The 14,074-nt window shown below is 48.1% G+C and overlaps 1 pseudogene; it reads left to right on the top strand.

The window, feature by feature from the left end:
• Positions 1-360: 360 nt before the first annotated feature.
• Positions 361-13,837, top strand: LOC129693873 (NACHT, LRR and PYD domains-containing protein 3-like; annotated as a pseudogene).
• The last annotated feature ends 237 nt before the right edge of the window (positions 13,838-14,074 follow it).

Genomic DNA, 14,074 nt, shown 5'->3' on the forward strand with positions numbered 1-14,074 from the left:
ATCATATTTGCCCCACCACCAGGTTTGGCAGCACATTCCAGGTGTTACCACATTTATCAATTCTGCCCTCAACCTCTCACGCTCCACAGAAAGTAACCCAGGTTTGCCCAACCCCTTCTTGTAGCTAACACCCCCTAATCCAGGAGACAATTTGGTTAACATCTTACACAACATTTCCAAAGTTCCATATGCTTACTGTAATTGGTGGATGAGAACTGCACAAAAACCCAAACTGACACTTCAGGGAACAGGAAGTATCCTTTTTGCCCGAGCCAGGCCCCAATGTTGATAACGCCTGCAACATCCACTGGGTAAAACAGCTGTTAATTTTATTAAATCAAGGATTGGAGTATTTCCAGAAATATTGGTATTTTAGATATCAAATTGGAAGGCCAAATGACAATTTCATTCTGGTTTCTTGGGCTATTACACAGTGGTGGTGATGAGACTTTCCTTCCATCTATTTCCAGTGACCCAGCTAAGAACATTTTCAGGAGTGGGAGCGGGGACCGTTCACTGTGAAAAAAAACTGCAGGGTTTTTTCTAATGCATGCATGGAAGTCTGAGCTTAGGGTCAATGGTGAATGAGTTTTCAGATGGTGTTTTCCTTCCCCTCCTGTTCACAAATATAAACTCCCAAATCTCCGCTTTCCTGTCAAACTGTGACGATCACCAGCTCTTACAGTTGACGAGATTCTACCGGGACCGACTGGAGCAGGCGATTGAAGAGGTTGTGGATGGAGTTGGCTTGAAGCTAACGGGTGCGGATCACTTCACTGGGCGAGAGTATCATGTAAGTGGAAGAGACTCAGTTTGCGTGTTGCTTCTAAATGTAACACAGACTGAGAGAAGCAATGTAAAGGGATGGCTGGAGAATGAAATATCCGGGGCCCATGTGGATCAAACTCCACAAAGAAGCCTGGGGATGCAGCAACACTGAGCCTGTATTAGACCGACACAAGTTCGCAGCTCCAACTGAATTCCCATGTTTAGCCACATTTGGGCACATGACTATAGGTGCAGGAGTAGGCCATTTGGCCCTTCGTGCCAGCACCGCCATTCAATGTGATCATGGCTGATCATCCACAATCAGTACCCCATTCCTGCCTTCTCCCCATATCCCTTGACTCCCGCTATCTTTAAGAGCCTTATCTAGCTCTCTCTTGAAAGTATCCAAAGAACCTGCCTCCAGAGGCAGAGAATTCCACAGACTCACAACTCTGTGAGAAAAAGTTTTCCTCATCTCTGTTCTAAATGGCTTACTCCTTATTCTTAAACTGTGGCCCCTGGTTCTGAACTCCCCCAACATCGGGAACATGTTTCCTGCCTCTAGTGTGTCCAAACCCTTAACAATCTTATATGTTTCAATGAGATCACCTCTCATCCTTCTAAACTCCAGAGTGTACAAGTCCAGCTGCTCCATTCTCTCAGGCTACTGTTTGGGGGCCTGTGGGGTCTTTTTACTCTTACAATTCCTTAGTTCTATCCATACTGACTCCACATCTCCTGTTTCAATGGCAACCCTTGCAAGAGATTGAATTTCCTTCCTCACCAACAGAGCAACCCCACCCCTCTGTCCACCTGTCTGTCTTTTTGATAGGAGGTATACCCTTGAATATTCAGTTCGAAGCCCTGGCCCTCATGCAGCCATGTCTCAGTAATTCCCACAACATCATACTTGCCAGTTTCTAACTGAGCCTCAAGCTCGTCCACTTTATTCCTTATACTTCGCGCATTCATATACAGCACTTTGACCTCCGTATTCACTTCCCCCCTCGCAATTGGCCCTGACCTTACTCTTTTATCCCTCCTTGAACTTTCCTTCCCATTAATTCGAGAACCTTTTGTAAATTTTCCTGTAGCCACTTCCCCTTCAACTCCATCTTTATACTCTTCCCCTCCACTATTTAGTTTAAACCCACAAGTGTAGCCCTAGCAAACCTGCCTGCCAGAATGTCAGTCCCCCTCCAGTTAATGTGTAACCCGTCCCTTTTGTACAGGTTACCCCTACCCCAGAAGAGATCCCAGTGGTCTATAAATCTAAATCCTTGCTCCCTGCACCAGCCCCTCACCCACACATTCAGATCCCCTATCTCCCTGTTCCTGTCCTCACCAGCACGAGGTACTGGAAGCAATCCAGAGATAACCACCCTAGAAGTCCGGCATTTCAGTCTTCTTCCCAACTCTCTGAACTCTATTGGAGAACCTCCTTCCTCTTCTTCCCGATGTCGTTTGTGCCCACGTGCACAACTACTGCCGGCTGTTCACCTTCCCTCTCGAGGATGTTCTGACTTCGGCTTGTGACATCCTGAACCCTTGGCACCAGGGAGGCAACAGACCATCCTCACATCTTGTCTGCTGCCACAGAATCTCCTGTCCGCTCCTCGGACAATGTAGTCACCCACCACTAGGGCTCTGCCCGATGCTGGTCTCGCTGGTCGAGTCCCATCTCCAGGATTGGAGCCACCGACGTGTCCGCACCTCGGACTGGAACATTGTCTCCCCGGACAGTTCCCAAGATGGCAAACCTGTTTTCATTCTGCACTCCACGATTTCCACATTTCTCTCCGTCACACACCTCGGTTCCTCCAGTATCCTCAGCGTGACAACCTCACTGTAGGTCCTGTCCAGGAAAATCTTGTTTTCCCGGATGGCCCTGAGGTCATCCAGCTGCTTCTCCAGTGCCCCAACACGGTCCTTTAGGAGCTGAAGCTGGACGCACTTGCCACAGTTGTAGCAGCCAGAGGCTCCCTGTGTCCCTAGGCTCCCACATTCTGCAAGCCTCACACTGTCTCATCTGCCGCGACCCATGTTCACCGCGCTCCGTCCTCTCGAGCTTTATGCGTAGCCTCCTCTCCTCAGCCTCCTCGCCGAAGACTCTCGAGCCAAAGACTCACACTTTACTCACAAGGCCGCTCCCTCACTGCCGCTCCCTAAGAATCTTGCTTACATTGACTGATAAATTGCCTAAATTACCAATTTACCAATTTACAAACCAAATTCCTCAGTTTGAAACTGTTTTCCCCCTCTGACTCACCTCCAATTCTCCTCCCACTCGGGCTTGACCCAATCAGTGCTTTCTCCTGCTTCTCTTTGCTGCTGTTTCTTCAAAATCTACGTAAGCTCTGCGTGACCTCCAGTGATATGACACCTCATGGTATTGCGAGCGCAGATTGTATTAAGCTTGTCTTCCAAGATGTTTCAAATACTTGGCCCAAAAGCCCTGACAAGGGGCTGAGTAGTGCCTTCCAAGATGTTTCCTTGCCCAAAAGTACAAGTGATTCCCGGCTCCCCGTACAATCTTGTGACTCAGTTCTCAGTCCCTCTGATCTTTCCCCTGTAGCCCAGCACAATTTGAACAAACACTGCATGATGATTATCTCACCTTTAAACTAATGATTATTGTGCATTTGGGTATATTACATTATTTCAGTGGCCTTTTCCTTGTGAGTATTTCACAGTTTCATAATTACAATGGTGTGAAGGTTAACATTATTGAAGTAGTATTAACAATACATACCTGGAGTTAAATAGTGACTGGTGATCACGGTCCTTATGTGTGACCCCAAAAATACAAACCATACGTAACCATAACATTCCCCATGTGATTGTTCCACTTCAAACATGTTTCACTGCCTCACTGCTGCTCCCCCCCACCTTGCTGCTTGCTGCTTGCTGCTTGCCTTCCTCCACTCCTCAATATGTTCACCGTTGTTCATTACAGAGTGTGACTGAGCTCGCAGAGAAGGGAAACCAAGCGGCCGGCTCCAAACTGCTCCTGAATCTGGTGATGGAGAATGGTTCTGGAGCACAAAGGTTGATGTGGGAATCCCTTGTGAAAATACATCACACGCTACCGAAGCTGAGCAGAATATTGAAAGAGATACTGGCTCAAGGTTCGGCAACATTAGACTGTTAAATTTCAGCTGTAAATGCTGCTGATCTTACAATATGGAACAAAAATTACTTCATACAAGTTAAGCATAAAATAGACCCAAAATGCTGGAGTAACTCAGCGGGGCAGGCAGCATCTCAGGATAGAAAGAATGGGTGACGCTTTGTGTCGAGACCCTTCTTCAGACTGAGTCAGGGGAGTGGACGATACAGAGATAAGGAAGTGTAGGGTGTGAAAACGGACAAAGGGGATGGAGATGAATGAAAATGTGGAATAGAACATAATTATTTAGGTGAAGGTAACAACAAAACAAACAGATAAAATGTAATCAAGGACAGTCAGACTGGTTGGAGAACTGTGAAGGGAGAGAGAAGAAAAGCAAGGGTTACTTGAAGTTAGAGAAGTCAATATTCATACCGCTGGGGTGTAAACTCACAAGTTAATACGTTAATCTGTTTAAACAGGTAAAGGCCAGTTCGCCTACATGGATACGGGGGGCAGGGTTTATCTGAAGTGCCCACTCACCTGAAAGGTAAGTGATAGGATGGGACTCCCATAGCCGCCTGCCTTTCACTCTGAAACTGAATGTGTGCCTTTAGCTGCCTGATCAGAATCTGTCAGAATTTGGGCGCTGGGCCGTCCTGGTGGACGAGTGGGGAACTTTTTGTTTTTGCCACAATCCTCGGTCATTTTGTGGAGTCACAATGTTTAATCAGACTCCTCCATGGGGAATCCAGCGACGGGCTGCTGTCTGTCCGTCAGAAAGTCACTGAATTCCACTCTCGGCAGCACAGCCGGAGAATCCCGAGGTTTCCCAAAAATTACTCGACTGAAGGAAAAATCGGAACCTCCAACTGCAGCACTGGAAGTGTTGCAATGCGGAGTTCTACAGCAGAACCCAGACTTGCTTGGAGTTCCTGGGGAATTGCCTGTGTTCAGACGATGGTAGCTACAAATAGAGCAGGCTGCAGTCATGCAGAGTAGGAATGTGATGGAGGTTTGTAGAGTCGACACTGGCAGCCTAGAGAAGGAGAAAGATTGTGTTCAATGGCCCTGGCTCCATCCTGAGAACAGTGATCTATATAGATCGATCGATCGATGGGAAAACCTGCAACAAGGTGGTAAAGTGAATATAACTGAATAGTTGGGTTTTGGATGTAATATTTACATGATGGTGTGGTGGCCACGGACTGGATAATGGTCCAAAAGTATATTAGGAGATGAACACAGAATTAGACCAGCATGGACAAAGAGCTGTGGGGGGTTGGGCGGAGGTGAATGTCATGTGGCCTTGTTGTTGGAACACATGGAGCAGGTACAACGAGTCCAATCCCGTCTCCAGTCCAGATATATCAGGGAATGGGCTGGGAAACTCCATGAAATGTCATGAGTTGTTGGTTAGAATAGGTCCATTCACAAGCTGCCTTCTCACAATCTGACTATCCGAGGTGAGTATCATCGTCCTGATACACGTGGCATAGTGGTGTTACAGTGCCGCAGTGCTGCTGCCTTACAGCGCCCGAGACCCCAGCTCGATCCTAACTACACATGCTGTCTATGTGGAGTTTGTACCTTCTCCCTGTGACCACGTGGGTTTTCTCCGGGTACTCCAGTTTCCTCCCACGTTCCCAAGACGTGCAGTTTGTATGTTAATTCGCTTCTTGCAAATTGTCCCTCGTGCAAAGAAAAGGAGCCCTACAGGTGATCGATGATCGGCGTGGGAATGGTTGGGCGAATGACCTGTTTCCTCTAAACTACAGTTAAAATAAATTAAACAAATTCATACAAAGCCATTGTAATTGATCCGGTCGACTGCTACTCTCCGCAGTGTTTCCTAGTTCTGTGGATCAGTGAAGACAAGTGCCCATATTCAGTCCCCGTAGCCATGATCCAGAATAGACCGTGGACTTGGAGCTCCGTGAAACAGTCTTCACTCTGTAATAAAATGGCCAATGTAGCCTAAAGCAAACATTCAGAGTTAGATGTGGGCTGTTTAAATATTTCCCAGCCAATGTTCATATTCCACCTCTGATTTCTCTGATTTTCCAAAGGTTCAGTTAAAAACACCCCCCTACAATTTTTAAGAAGGAACTGCAGATGCTGGAATGTTGAAGGTAGACAAAAATGCTGGAGAAACTGAGTGGGTGAGGCAGCATCTACGGAGCGAAAGAAATAGGCAATGTCTTGGGTTGAGACCTTTCTTCAGACTGAGGTGAGGGGGGGGGGGCAGGAAGAAGAAAGGAAGAGGAGGAGCCAGTGGGCTGAGGGGGATCTGAGAAGGGGAGGAGAATGTAGGGACTGTCTGGAATTAGAGAAGTCAATGTTCATACTGCTGGGGTACAAACTGCCCAAGCGAAACATGAGGTGCTCCTCCTCCAATTTACGGTGGTCCTCACAGGACAGAAATGTCGGATTGGGAATGGGATGGGGAGTAGGATGGACCAGCCGTCACATACAACAAATAATCCTCTGACATTTTCACCACCTCCAATGTGCCCCCACCACTTGCCACATCTTCCCATCTCCTCCCCTGTCTCCTTTCCGACCTTTCTGTCCTGGGCCTCCTCCATGGCCAGAGTGAGGCCCATCATAAATTGGAGGAGCAGCATGTCATATTTTGCTTGGGCAGTTTGCACCCCAGCGGTATGAACATTGACTTCTCCAATTCTGGAGGCAGGTAGTCCCGATCAGTTTTGCCTGCAACCTTCCCTCCACTGATGAACTGTCCACTGCAAGGGCCAGGAAGTGAGCGGGCAAGATCAACTCTGAACCCTCTCACCCTGCCCACAAACTCTCTGAATCACTTCCATCTGGAAGGCGACTCCGGACTGTCAAAGCTGCCACAGCCAGACATAAAAACAGTTTTTATCCACGAGCAGTAGCTCTACTCAACAGCCAAAAATCTGTAGCCTCCCTTTGATCTGGTATTTTGTTGGCTCACATGCCTGATCAATGGTGTTTTATCATCATGTATTATTATTAATTTATTTTATTATTATTATTATTATTATTATTTTATTATTAATGTTTAGTGTTTTTGTCATGTTGTTTACTTGTGGGCGGAGCACCAAGGCAAATTCCTTGTATGTGAATACTTGGCCAATAAACTTACTTACTTACTTATTCATCTCCCAGTGGCTCAGCACTTTAATTCCCCCTCCCAATCCGAATCCGACCTTTCTGTCCTGGGCCTCCTCCATAGCCAGAGTGAGGCCCATCATAAATTGGAGGAGCAGCACCTCATATTTTGCTTGGGCAGTTTGCACCCCAGCGGTATGAACATTGACTTCTCCAATTTCAGGTAGTCCCTACTTTTGCCTCCCCTTCTCATCTCTCCTTCAGCCCACTGGCTCCTTCTCTTCCTTTCTTCTTCCTGCACCCCACCTCCCCCCCACCCTCACATCAGTCTGAAGAAGGGCCTTGAACCGAAACGTTGCCTATTTGCTTTGCTCCATAGATGCTGCCTCACCCGCTACTACCCCCTACTATTTTTGCTGAACACATATTGGCTGTTCCACCTTCACCAGAATAGATATAGACATGCTGTCTCTATGTCCACAGATGTTCAACAGAAACACAAGGAGACTCTGCGGGCACAGGCTGAAACACTGAGTGTGAACACCATCCTGATGAAGGAGAAGGTTAAGGTGTTCCTGCTGCTTGATCGATACGCTGAGCTCACAATCACCTCCACAGTTCGAGATCGGAGACTGGTGGAACACGAGCTGCTGGCAAGAGGCCGGGACCATGAAGTGTGGAGAGAGGAATGTCTCCGGGGAGAACTGGAAAAAATCAGGACTGATCAATTATTCCAGAAAAGTTTCCTCAAGGAAATTAAGAGATTTTTGTTTGGGCATAATTTGGGTAATTCAACAGCCGTGGCTGGCGTTCCGGGGATCGGAAAAACAACAATGGTGCAAAAGATTGTTCATGACTGGGCCACGGGGAAGATATACCGACACTTCCAGTTTGTCTTCAGTTTCAAATTCCGGGATTTAAAACACAATTGACTGCCAAATAAACCTGAGGGAACTGATTCTGGATCAGTATCCATACTTTGGGAATATGCTACGAGAGGTCTGGAAGAACCCAGAGGGATTGCTGTTTATATTTGATGGTTTGGATGAATTCAAGGGCAGAATCGATTTTGCTGACAGTCGGAGAGACACAGAACCTCAGCACCAGTGCCCAGATCCTGAATCCCGGTGTAAAGTGTCTGACATTGTGTACAATTTAATCCAGCACAAGCTGCTCCCAGGGTGTTCAGTGCTAGTGACCACCCGCCCCACTGCGTTACATTTACTGGAAAAAGCAGAGATCAATCTCTGGGCTGAAATCCTGGGATTTGTTGGTGAGGAACGGAAAGAATATTTCACTAGATATTTTGAAGATCAGTCGGTGGCAGCAGCTGTTTTCAAGCACGTGAAGGAGAATGAGATCCTGTACACCATGAGCTACAACCCCTCCTACTGCTGGATCCTTGTCCTGGCACTGGGCCCCTTCTTCGCACAAGCACACCGGGGCCCACAGCGAGTTCCCAAGACCATCACACAACTATATTGCTACTTTATTTACAACATCCTGAAAAACCACGGCCGTGAGATTGAGAACCTCCGTGAGGTGTTACTGAGGGTTGGTCACATGGCCTTCACTGGAGTGGCTGAGAAGAAGATTGTGTTCACAGATGGAGGTTTGATCAAATACAATCTGCAGCCTTCCCAGTTCCTGTCCGGGTTCCTGATGGAACTTTTGGAGATAGAGTATTCAGCCCGGAGCGTGGTGTACACCTTCCCGCACCTCACAATCCAAGAATTTGTAGCCGCACTCACACAATTCCTGACTGTAGATCCCAGGAATATCGTGAAATTCCTGTCTGAAATCCACAGCACGACAGACGGGCGATTTGAAGTATTTCTCCGTTTTGTCGCTGGTCTCTCCTCCCCACGGTCAACTTGGATCCTGGAGGAGTTTCTGGGTCCATTTCCTCATGAAACAATCTGTCGAGTGATTGACTGGGTAAAGGAGGAAGTTAAACGCCAGATTAGAAATGCAGGAAGTGCGTTTGGTAAAAGGAGCCTCCTGAACACCATGCACTACCTGTTTGAGGCTCAGAATTCTGCACTGGCTAAGGAGACACTGGGATCTGTGGAAACACTTTCATTCAATGGAGTGGGACTGACCCCGATTGACTGCGCTGTCCTGTCTCATGTCATCGGGCACTGCGATACAATCAAATACCTCGATCTGTGGAACTGTCGCATTCAGTATGAAGGTCTCCAGCGGCTGGGACCAGCTCTACACAAGTGTCAGCACTTGGGGTAACTGTCCGTTTAATGCTAACACTGAACTGTTAAATTGTTTCATTATTTTGTTCTTCCATCCTGCACCCTTTCTATTGGGCCGGCCAGTTACTGTGCACAGTGTCCCTCTTATTTAACCCTCCCCCGGGTCACCGGTGGTCGATTCTGCCGCCCCTCTCCCCAAGATGGCGGTAGTTGACTCCGTCCCCCGCCCTCCCCCGGGTCACCGTAGGTCGACTCCGTCGACCTCTAGAAATATAGACGCATAGGTGCCGGAATCGGCCATTCGGCCCTTCGAGCCAGCACCGCCATTCACTGTGATTATGGCTGATCATCCACAATCAGAACCTTGTTCCTGCCTTTTCCCCATATCCCTTGATTCCACTAGCCCTAAGAGCTTTATCTAACTGTTTTTAGAATGTATCTAGTGAGTCGGCCTCCACTGCCTTTAGAGGCAGAGTATTCCGCAGATTCACAACTCTCTGGGTGAAAACGTTGTCCTCATCTCCGTTGTAAATGGCCGACCCCTTATTATTAAACTGTGGCCCCTGGTTCTGGATTCCCCCCACATCGGGAACATGTTTCCTGCCTCTAGCATGACTAATCCCTTAATAATTTTATGTTTTCATAATAAACCATCTCATCCTTCTAAATTCCAGTGCAAACAAGCGCATTCATTCCATTCTTTCATCATATGAAAGTCCCGCTATCCCGGAAATTAACCTTGTGAACCTACACTGCACTCTCTCAAAAGCAAGAATGCCCTTCCTCAAATTAGGAGACCAAAACTGCAGACAATACTCCAGGTGTGGTCTCACAGGGGCTCTGTACAACTGTAGAAGGACCTCTTTGCTCCTCTTCTCAAATCCTCTTTGGCCAACATTCCATTCATTTCTTCACTGCCTGCTGTACCTGCATGTTTACTTTCATAGACTGATGAACAAGGACCCCCAGATCCCATTGTACTTCCCCTTTTCCTAATCTGACACCATTCAGATAGTAATCTACCGCCTTGTTCTTGCCACCAAAGTCGATAATCTCACATTTATCCACATTATACTGCATCTGCCATGCATCTGCCCACTCACCCAACCTGTCCAAGTCACCCTGTGCCTTCATAGCATCCTCCCCACAGTTCACACAGCAACCCAGATTTGTGTCATCTGCAAATTTGCTAATGTACTTTTAATTCCTTCATCTAAATCATTGATATATATTGTGTATAGTTGCGGTCCCAGCACCGAGCCTTGCGGCACCCCACTAGTCACTACCTGCCATTCTGAAAGGAACCCATTAATCCCCAGTCTCCGTTCTCCCCTCTGCCCCAATTTTCTATCCATGTGTTTGACTCCGTCCTGCCCTCACCCCTCCCCCTGGTCGCTGGTTTTGACTCCGTTCTCCCTCCCGGGTCAACGGCTGGTCGACTCCGTCCTCCCCTCCCCGGGCTCTCCCTGGTGGTTTTACTAGTTACGTCCTCCAAAAATTCCCGGGTCACTGGTTTCCTCTTCGTAAATTGCTGACTCCGTTCAATCCTGTTACTGCTATCCAAATGTGGTATTTCACTTTAATAATTGAGTCTAGCACCTCCCCTCCCCTGGTCACTGGTGGTCGACTCCGTCCTCCCCTCCCCGGGTCACCGGTGGTTGACTCCATTCTCCCCTCCCCCGGGTCACTGGTGGTCGACTCCGTCCACCCCTCCCCCGGGTCACTGGTGGTTGACTCCGTCCACCCCTCCCCGGGTCACTGGTGGTCGACTCTTCCTCTAATCTCCCCTGGGAGTGTTCCCCCCTTGTGCTTTCAAACTCTGAATCCGGGTAATCTCCGTATGTACTTCCCCCTTCCATGGGAAAGACATATTGCTGCCCAGAGTCTGAGGCTGCTGGCACGGTCTGTAGAAGGGACTTGTGCTGATAAACTCCTTTCTCCGGAGTTTATCATTGTGGAGCAGCTTCTCCACAAGCTGCCCCATGTGAGAGAGTCGTCCTCGGACAGTTCCCGATGAGGGAGGGTATCCCTCTTCCCCGGACTCATCCGAGTCTACGGGTCTGGCAGACATATGGGTGGCTTTAAGTCCCGCCCGGACCACCACGGTGATTTCCTCCTGCACCAAGTCTGCTGCTGCCGGTTCTGATGCCGGCGACAATGTCGGTGAAAATGTCCGTCGTCCACTACCGGGAATGCTGCGGTCTTCGGCAGCCGGTTTCCCCGTGGACCATCTCTTTGACATTTTTTGGCGCTCTGGAAAACAAATGATTCCTTAGCCCGAACAGAAAGCGCGGGGTAAGTGGTTCAACTTTTCTTACCTGCCGCCTTTTTAAAAATCCCAACGGCTGGGAGGACGCAGTCTCTCTCCAGTCCGTTGCGCGCGTTGCTTTCAGACGTAATGACGTGCACGCAGACGGGCGTCCCTTCTTCACGCAGTCACTCACATGACTCCAAAGTAAAATAAACGGTGAAAATCACTAAACACCGCAACGACAGAGATTCATTCAATAATGTGCTTCCAGAAATATCAGTTTGGGAGAAATTATCTAAGCCCCGGAGTTTGTATCTGTGCAAGTTACTTATGATACAGAGTCATTATATATCACAAGTACTTTAATCAGTACACATACGAAGACCATCGAGATGAGTACTGTAGGCTCCGAATCGTAAGTTAAAACTAAAACACAACATGGCTGCCCGCATGCACGACGTGGGGGTGGTGTGGGAAACATGACATGGACTATGCATCAGGTCATCAGCAGCAAAACCAGACTCTGATCAAATCCACAATACTGTGTGATCTACAGTATCAGTTTGTTTCTTACTCTGTTTGTTTGTGTTTAGACTGGGATTCAACGACCTGGGAGATTCCGGAGTGAAACGGGTGTCTGCGGCCCTGAGGAACCCGGACTGTAAAATACAGAGACTGTGGTAAGTCCCAGACTGTGAGAGATTGTGTTTACACTCACTGGGTGTCTGGCACTGAACATTAATATGATTAGTAATTGTTTCACTGATGAACACTGGGGATTTGCACCATCTCCTGTCTCTATGTGTCCCTCACACTCACTCTCGCTTTCTCTCATCTCCAGGCTGGACAATGTCAGTCTCACAGATTCTGGTGCCGGGAATCTCGCCTCCGCTCTCAGTGCAAACCCCTCACTGATGGAACTGAACCTGAACGATAATAAACTGGGAGATTCCGGAGTGAAACTGGTGTCTGTGGCTCTCAAGAACCAGGACTGTAAAATACAGACTCTGTGGTAAGTCCCAGACTGAGAGAGATTGTGTTTTGTACATCACCGGGTGTATAACACTGAACATTAATATTATCACTAACTGTATCACTGATAAACACTGGGGATTTGCACCGTCTCCTGTCTCCCTGTGTCCCTCACTCTCACTCTCTCCCAACTCCAGGCTGAACAGAGTTGGTCTCACAGATTCTGGAGCCGAGGATCTCGCCTCCGCTCTCAGTACAAACTCCTCACTGACAGAGCTGGGACTGGGTGGTAACAGCCTGGGAGATTCCGGAGTGAAAAAGGTGTCTGCGGCTCTGAGGAACCCGGGCTGTAAAATACAGACACTGGGGTAAGTTTCAGACTGTGGGAGATTGTGTTTACAGTCACTGCGTGTATAACACTGAACATTAATATGATCAGTAATTGTATCACTGACAAACACTGGGGATTTGCATCGTCTCCTGTCTCTCTGTGTCTCTCACCCTCACTCTCTCTCATCTCTAGGCTGTACTATATCGGTCTCACAGATTCTGGAGCCGAGGATCTCGTCTCCGCTCTCAGTGCAAATCCCTCACTGACGGAGCTGGAGCTGAGGGGCAACACCTTCACAGACCAATCTGTCCCCACTCTCCTCCGCCTCATACAGACCCTCCCGAGTCTGGAGCGGATTGGGTGAGTGGTTGCGTTAATGTTTAATGTGATAAAGTATCAGGGGATCCGCGGGCTTCACCTGTGAATTTGTTCTGTAAATGTTGGTGAAATATTAACCCCAGTCCCTGTTATCCACACTGTTGTGTAATCTGTTTATTTTCTCTTTATTCCTGGACCTGTTTCAGGCTGGAGGGGAATAAGTTCAGTCCGACCGGGGAGAAGGATCTGAGGTCGCTGCAGGAAACCAGACCCGGGCTGAGAGTGGAACTGTGAACATCTCGGGGTGTGAATGTCACCACCCTGGGGACCGGAATATTGTTGGCCAATTCCCCATCCCTCCCCTTTAAACGGCCGCCCTCCCCTTTAAACGGCCGCCCTCCGGTTTACACCCCAACGGTTGCCGTGCCGAGCGGGCAGGCTGTGACATCAGAGGCGGCCCTGCCCGCTGTCACGTGACCCGGATACAAGCCGTTGTAAACAATGGGATTAGATGAATTACAGAGAGCAAGTTTAATACAAAAATCGAATCAAACGAAGGACGGGCCATTTAAAAAGAACGTTTTAAAAAACATTTAAAAACACACAAACTGTTCCCCTGCAATGCTGATTACACTGCGAGAGGCATATCTGGTCGGGTCGGGATTACTGAAATGGCGGAAGTTATGCTCCGTTGTGTACTATGGAGGACTGGGGAATTGCAGCTGGACCTGCAGGATCTCAGATATGCTTCATCATTAGCGGCCCTCGCTCCTGCTACGGTGACAACAGCAGCATTGTTCAAACTGTTCGTTAACACAGCAATGTGTGTTACTGGTTTAGCATCTGTAAATGAAATGTAAATTGTTGATTACAGTAAAAAAATGAAATTTAGTGGATGTCTAGGTTACTAATATTTGCAGAACTCAATAAACACTTGGCAATTCCAGACTATCTAGAGTCATAGAGTCATAGAGTGACACAGTGTGAAAATAGGCCCTTCGGCCCAATTCGCCCACACCGGC

The sequence above is a fragment of the Leucoraja erinacea genome, unplaced genomic scaffold (genome assembly GCF_028641065.1).
Source record: "Leucoraja erinacea ecotype New England unplaced genomic scaffold, Leri_hhj_1 Leri_455S, whole genome shotgun sequence".
Lineage (NCBI taxonomy): Eukaryota > Metazoa > Chordata > Chondrichthyes > Rajiformes > Rajidae > Leucoraja > Leucoraja erinaceus.